Source organism: Stegostoma tigrinum, unplaced genomic scaffold, assembly GCF_030684315.1.
Source record: "Stegostoma tigrinum isolate sSteTig4 unplaced genomic scaffold, sSteTig4.hap1 scaffold_540, whole genome shotgun sequence".
In the NCBI taxonomy this organism is placed as follows: domain Eukaryota; kingdom Metazoa; phylum Chordata; class Chondrichthyes; order Orectolobiformes; family Stegostomatidae; genus Stegostoma; species Stegostoma tigrinum.
The window spans coordinates 2,358-10,305 of record NW_026728473.1 but is presented as its reverse complement, the minus strand read 5'-3'; the positions used below and the strand labels follow the sequence as shown (position 1 = coordinate 10,305).

General features: G+C 41.3%; 1 non-coding gene across 1 annotated transcript; it reads right to left on the bottom strand.

Annotated features, from left to right (window-relative positions):
* Positions 1-1,530: 1,530 nt before the first annotated feature.
* On the bottom strand, positions 1,531-1,605 carry trnae-uuc (transfer RNA glutamic acid (anticodon UUC)). The gene has a single exon. It is a non-coding gene; the product is annotated as a tRNA-Glu (tRNA).
* Between the last annotated feature and the right edge of the window lie 6,343 nt (positions 1,606-7,948).

The following is a 7,948-nucleotide window of genomic DNA, read 5'->3' as shown; positions in this document are numbered from 1 at the left end:
ACACGGTGTGCCCAGAGACTAAAGCATTTTGCTATTTACCACACCTCCCATTCTTGTGTCATCTGTGAGCCTGATGTTCATACTTGTAGCTTTTGTGTCTGGAGCATTAAAGTACACACAGCAAGAATTATCACTCTACCCTGTGCTACACTGCCGAATGAAAGCTTCAAGTTGCAGAAATGTTCTTCAAAAGTCACGCTTACTTCCTGCCAAAAGTTAATTTTGATTCCAATTGACTAATACAGCTCGGGCAGGAACATTTCAATTATAGAAAGGGGCTAAATTCACCTGGGACAATCTTCACTGCAACAAAGACACTGAGGAGGAACCTGGTTGAGGTTCAAAGAGTTCTGAGGGATTTGGCTAAGCGTTCGGAAAAACTTTATTCCCTGTCTATCAATATCAGGGCTTACAGTTTTAATACAACAAGCAGGCTATTTTGAGGGGATTTGTTCAAAAACTTTTCACCCAGAAGTGGTGGGTTTATGGAACGCACTGCCTAAAAGGGTGGTCCAGGCAGGAACCCTTGAGACACTGAAGAACAATTTTGATGAACTCTTGAAACGCCATTGCCATCAAAACTCCTGGGTAGGGGTAGGGGTTGTGGAATTTTGTCGGAATGATACCTACAGGGTATCCCAGTTCAGTCCAACCTCCTACAGAATGGAGTCATAAGCTTGGCTGAATGGGTTGACAAAAACGCCAATAAATGCAAATTCTTTAAAGGGGTAGAAAAACAAAGTTGCTGGAAAAGCTCAGCTGCTCTGGGAGCATTTGTGAAGAAGAAAACTGTGTTAATGTTTTGGGTCTGGTGACCCTTCATCAGAGCTCTATAAAGGGGTCTTGTGGTTCAGTGGTAGCGTCCCTACCGCTGAGCCAGAAATCTGAGTTTGAGTTCCACCTCTGCCAGACAAGTGTCATCATGTGTCACAACATGTTGATGAAGAATACCTAGCAGGCGATGGGCTAAGTTCTACAAAATGGGATTAGAATAGGTGGGTGCTTTATGACCAGCACAGACACAAGGGGCAGTGCTGCAAAAATTCTCGTCATGTTGCCTCATTCATGATGGCTAACCGAGTTATTGTGTAACCCGGGTTTAGTTCTTCCTTCGCTACACAAAAAGGGAACACCAGATGAGTACCTGAATCTCTGCCTTTGTGAGCGTCGGCATATTTCAATGCTTCAGCCAAGATGTTGTATTGAGATTAAATTCCATTACCCACAGTGTAGACACAGGCCCTCGGCTCACCAATTTCACACCGCCACTTGAACATCCCACCCAGAACCATCCCCTACAGCTCACACACCCCTGAACACAACCAGCAATTCAGCATGGCCAACCCACCTAGCCTGCACATCTTTGGACTGTGGGAGGAAACAGAGCACCGGGAGGAAACCCATGCACACACGGGGAGAATATGCAAACTCCACACAGACAGTCACCCGAGGTTGGAATCGAACCTGGGTCCCCGGCACTGTGAGGCCGCAATGCTAACCACCGAGCCACTGAGCCACCCCAAAATGTGCTGCACTGACCGGGAATCGAACCCAGGCCGCAGCGGTGAAAGCGCCGAATCCTAACCACTGGACCACCAGTGATGCTAACCATCTCTCAAAGACAGCAAGAACTGCAAATGTTGGAGTCAGAGTCAATACAGTGTGGTCCTGACCTGACACGTTGATTTTCTTGCTCCTCTCATGCTGCCTGACCTGCTGAGTTCCTTCAGCTCCACACTGTATTGACTGTTGTATTTATCCATCAGACCATGGGAAATGTTTGTGCATACCTGCCTGGCCTCGCAGATTTACTTCCGTTCAATGTAGAAATATTCTACCCACAACCCAACACACTGATAGATATGCAACAAGCAGCATGGTTATAGCTTCAAACATATAACCAAACATGTTCAATGGCTTAAGTAGCAGCAATGCTGATAACTTCCCTTTAGTTACCCGGAGAACTGCTTTACAGCATAGTTATAACAAAGATACACCATTATGGAAAGATAAATCAGATTTACTTGTAAAGCTTCAAGATTAACTGCTTCAACTTGAGAACGTTTCATTCCAATATTAAACATAAAGGGATGATTACCTTCTTCTTTGTTACTTTCAGTGTTTTGTGTGTCAGTATTTGTTCTCTTTCAAGGTGCTGTTGAGGGCGGCAAATTTTGAAGCTCCATCCTGAAAATGTACATAGAAAACCAGCTATTCATTCACTGCATCTAATCTATATCTCCCATAATATCAAATGAGATAACAGAAGAGATTTCAAAACTCAAGCTTTTATTGTAAAAACATTTTACAACGCTAAAGCCTTATGTCAACATTTGGCCAATTCGAACTCAAGAGGTGATAGCCAGGCAATGATATTTGGAAGTGATATTACAATTTATTCCCACGCACAATAGTTTATCACAAAACTAGTATCAATGTTTAACCCATAAAACAATCACTTGGCAACTATTTCAGATTCCCATCCAAGTGTGCAAATCAAATTGTTGGACATGGTGAAGTTGCTGCTTCAAACTGCATTTAAAATGAGGTTTCAATTATATTTTTCTGAGATTTAAAAACACAACAGTGAAAATGATGATTGCTGGCTCACTCAGGTGAAATTCACCAGACAGTCACATTTGGGGAAGTATTTTCAGAAAATACGCTATGGTATATCAAGGTGGTATCTTATCACTACACTCAGTGTCAACTAAGGATCGACAGTAAGTGTTGATATGGTGGCCTTGCGAATGGCACACCCATATAAAGTAAAGCTTAGCAAGCCATATTGCCAGAGAACATCTGTGTAATATGCTTAAAGATTAACGAACCATGCATCGATATTCACTGTACAATCTGGGAGACAGCATTATGGAAGTTAAACAACTGTCCAATCTTGAACTCAGATTTTCCCATGTATATTTATAGAAATTGACACCACAAAAGCAATCATCCTGCACAACACTCGTTTTTGATTATTAAAAACAAATCTACTTTTAGATTCAAGCCAGATATGAAAAGTAATTTGGAATTCTGCACTGTGCACCAATAGCAAACATAATAAACAAGGTGTGACAGCAGCACCGTAGAAATTATGGAGCCAGCAGATGGACAGCAATGCAAAAACATCGTCAACCGCAACTCGAACTTTCAGCAGTATGAAAAACGGAGTGTCTGTCAAATTGTTAACAACCCAACATGAATGCTGCATTTCGTCCTCTTCAAGTACCACCTTCAAACTGCTTTGATTTAATCTAAGAATGATTCAACAGAAAACTTGCATCTTGCCTCCTTACTGTCCTGGACACACTAGTTTGGTCAAGTGACACCAAAATGTTTATAACTAACAAATTATTTTGTTACTTTGTAAAATTCAGGAACAAAATGACTGGGCAAACAGCATGACAAACAGAGTGAGGAGGAATGTCTCGAAACCTGGTAAAACAATATGCTTTTTGAGAAGGTTTTTGAAGTTAGTTTGAAATGTCAGTGGTGCTCCAAGCTAGTTGAAACTAAATAGTTGATGTCTGAAATGCTCAACAAACAAAGCAATGTGATTATCTCTCACTTCCAATGCAGTAAATATTTATTACCGCAGAGAACAATAAAAGGAAGACATGCTATTGAACAAAAAACACTAACGAGAACCAATTAAAGCTATTCGTGTTTTGCCTTGGCTTTAATTAATTACGAGGCCCTCCAAGTGTGCAAATCAAAAGAAAAGAAAACTGACATATATCCTGCTTTTAATATCATTGTGCAAGTGTTCAAACATCCAAGATAACGAACACTGAGAAAGATAATCTATGAAGGTTGCATCATGACAGAACGATTTTGGAAGACTTGAGCCAAGTTAGACCATCCATATGTAATACATGTATCCCTTGTTGCATTATTGATTCACAGTATTTGTATGCATTCAGACACCAATGTAATTCATTGTAGATATTTTTGCTTGAAAATACCTATAATGCCCTGAATATCGATGCACAGTGCCAAATGCAAACGCTTACTTGTTTTTCGCGCTGGCTACTTGTCATTATGTTGCCATCTTCGGAGATGAGATTTAGAAGATCTTCAAATGTTGCCTTTGTGCTCCTAGTCAAGAGAATATAACAAATTACTCTTGACAGAATAGAGTCAAGATTGCAAACAGCTGACATGGAATCTGACAAAAAAGCAAGTAATACAGACAGTGAAGGGCAGTGAAGCATTTTTCAAACAATTGCAGTTATTTTAATGAAACAGTTCAGATATGTTTTGACACATCTCTTTGGCAGGTAGAATTTGAACCCAAGATGATATTGGGAACTGCAGATTGCTGGAGAATCCAAGATAACTAAGTGTGGAGCTGGATGACACAGCAGGCCAATCAGCATCTCAGGAGCACAAAAGCTGACGTTTCGGGCCTAGAACCCTTCGTCAGACAGAATTTGAACCCAGATTATTTCAGCCCAGAGAGTGGAGATGTTACCACTGTGCCACAAAAGCCCTTCATTGCAGTAGTTTTAGGAAATCTCATCACAGCAAGTGAGATTTCACCTCCAAGCTGCCTCAAAATAACAATCATGTTCAAATCGTCTACGGCACAGGAATATAAACTACAAGTGCGCACTTCAAAGAGGTCTTCGACTGCTTTCTTGGGTGATTAAAATAATTGTGTTCTTTGTATTTCAGGTTCCTATACAAACCTCCAGTTTATATCACCCCGTCACAGCACATCCACAGGAAACTGTCTTACGTTACATCCAACAGCAGATCAGTTTTGGAACACAATAGTTCAATATTTTAAGCTGTCAAACAGTTTTCTTTTTCCACTGTAGAAAATTAACTCCTCACTCCTTAGTGAAAGAATGAAAGATTCTGCCAGTAAGCCAATTGTTAGGATTGCACTGTAGTGCCTCTGGTAATCCTGTCAACACATCTGGAGTGTGAAGATCACTTTGGCAAGTAAACTTGGAGGTGAAACCTGCAAATTCCTACCACATATTTATTAAAAATAATGACACGGCTTTTTCAGAAAAATGACTCACTTTGACACGGCTGCCCAAGTCTTCTGAAACTCTAAGATGTTATTTGCTTGCAATGCACGGGTAATTGCACACACTGAAGAGAAATTTCCCAAAATCCGACATTCCTGTGAGAACATAAAACATGAGTTCTGTGGGAAAAACAGTGGCTCCCCATGACCCAATACCTCAGACATTAAAATGTTCCATCAGAAAAACGTGATCTGCAAAAATAACAGCATTAACAAACGACTTTGTGGGGGCAAAAATTCCACAAATCTTAGCGACTTAAAACTTGATCTTCATTTTTTTTTCCCTCTGAGACATTTCACTCTCTGCCAACACTTGGCTCGTTAGACATGGTTACTGACGCCAAAGCAAAGATTCGAATGAATAAGTTGGAGACACGGCCATCTGAGTGGTGGAAGTGGCGAAGTTAGGGAGCTGGAGACGGGTAATCATCTGTGTTATATCCATTGTATTCATCTGATAAACGAATGACAGATTACATTTTCTGCCAGCATAGGAGGGCAGGGCCTGACACATGAGATAATCATTCAAGGAAAGCATACAAATCAGAAAATTGAGTCTACTTTTATGAATCTCAATGTTATTGAGACTGAGTTAACTAATCGTAGTGAGGATAGCATGTGAATGTCCTTCATCTGCCTGCCCCACGGAGACAGGGAGAAGAATAGAACAAATCAAACCTCCCTTCCACAAGCATCAATTTGAACTTTGTTGGGAGGGGCCGAGGGGCAGGAGAGTAGGAAGCCTGCAATTGTTTGTTCTCAACTCTCAAAACCACTTCTGCTTAGCGAGGAAGGCCAAGGAGGGAGAGGGTCATAAGACCATATTGGCTTTATGTGGATGTGCCTCACTGGGCATCATTAGATAGATGCCTTATCTGATTAAGTCCAGCAGGTAAGATCTCAAGCCCACAGTCTTCCGGCTTGAGGGCAACAAAGGCTGCTGCAGTAAAAAGTAAGTGACGGAGGACACTTCAACATGGATAAGGCCCCTCATCAACTATTGTCAACTCAAATGACAACCGGAAGAGCCAGCCAAGTGATCACTGGAAGGTGGCAACTCATCTACAGAATGGCCTTTGACAGCACCAGTTTCTAGGTCGGCACGGACAGCCTGTCAGGAGCTCATGTATCCATGTCTATGACTGGGTGTCTGCCTCCATTCAATTCAACTTCTCTGGATTGTGAAACTGGAGACAGACATCAATGCCTTAAGATTCTTTACGAGTCCAAATCCATGCAGGCAGCGTTGCCAAGAGCCAAACCAGATTTGTCACAAATACCTGGCAAAGGTATAATTATGAATCTTCATTCCCAACCTTTCGAATGACTAAATATTTTATGGTCACATGAATATGGGAAATTTCAATGATAATACACTTTTGTTGCTATGATCCAGTGCCATTTTGGATGATAAAATGAATATGAATGAATTACTTAATTCACTTAATTAGTTAATTACTAGCTTCCTGTCTTGATTCTTTCCAAATGTACTCGTGGGAATGCCACATATTGATGACAAAGACAAGCCAGACATCAGGTATGACAGCCCTTCCTCATCCTTTTCCCAATTGCTGATTAAAATGCAAAGACAAATTCCTTTGGCAAACACATAAGAAACAGACAACCAGGCAAGTTACTGAAGGGCCATCATACGGGCATATGGAATGCAGAAAACTGAGAATAAAATTTACAATGTATCATAAATCTGATCACTGCTCGGAAGGGAGGCAAGCAACATTCTGTAATGCCTAATAAGTAACTTTGTGTTTGAAGGGCCACTAAAAATCTGAAATCAGTTTACTTTATTTCTCCACAGAAATATTTCTGATGAGAAAGAAAACTTTAATATTTCAATGCAACTGTAAACTGAGGCATGAACTATTAGCAGCCAACTCTATGGAAATTACAAATGCTAGGATTTGCCATGAAGCATTCAATTCTAATTCTGCTCGTCAATTCGAGAGGCTTTCAAACCCTAAACATCTCAACACATCGTAGGAACTGCTTGCTCTCTTCCACCATGTTTGTTTCATGCACTGAGTGCTTTACCCTGTCATAAAGGTTAAAAATCACAAAAGAACAAGTGTACCTTGGCAACATCAATCCACTTCTCAATGATTTTCGCCCTCTGCCGTGGTTTTAGCTGCTGAGGCCGACTGATGGTGCTGGTGACACAATTCTTAACGTTATTGAACTGTGCCACGATAGCCCAGACGGTTGATGCTCGATCTGGTTGTTCAGCCCAGATGGACCCTAAACATTCGCTGGGCACAAGTTTCTTAAAAAGATCCTGATCAAAAATAAAAAGGAAACAAAGATTACATATATTAGCAGTACTGTGGTTGAAGGAATGAACTACAAACAAGGTTCTTCCATTCATGAGTAAACTCATTCTGCTGGTTTTCATTTGTACATTCAAAACTGCACAAGCTACTTTGTCAACAACTGAGTACATAATACACACATTGATGCCCAAGGTGCATATAGGTTGTACAAACAGGTCAACAGCCTTGAGTTTTCAGTCATCTCCTTCTTATTTGTAGGTTAGATTCTAAATCACAAGTTATCTCCACCCAGCTCCTACTGCTGGCTCCGTGCACACCATCAGTGCACGGCTTTGTTGGCAATAGTCACTCCTCCTGATGCTCAGCCATGGTGGTCCATAAGCTAGACAGACTGGCCATCAGGAAAGTGCTCCTGCATCATGTCCACTTCTCACATCAAGGCAGATTGACAGAACACAATGGCTGCCGCACCCCGTGTTGGTTAAGTACACCTCAACGTCAACACCTCCCCACTGTTGGTTTCATGCTGAAGCTGAATGTTGCCAAACATCCAAGCCTGTCAATTGGTCATTCTGTTTGCATTGTCTCCTCTTGCCTCCCTCTTCAAGGCTAACAACTCCCA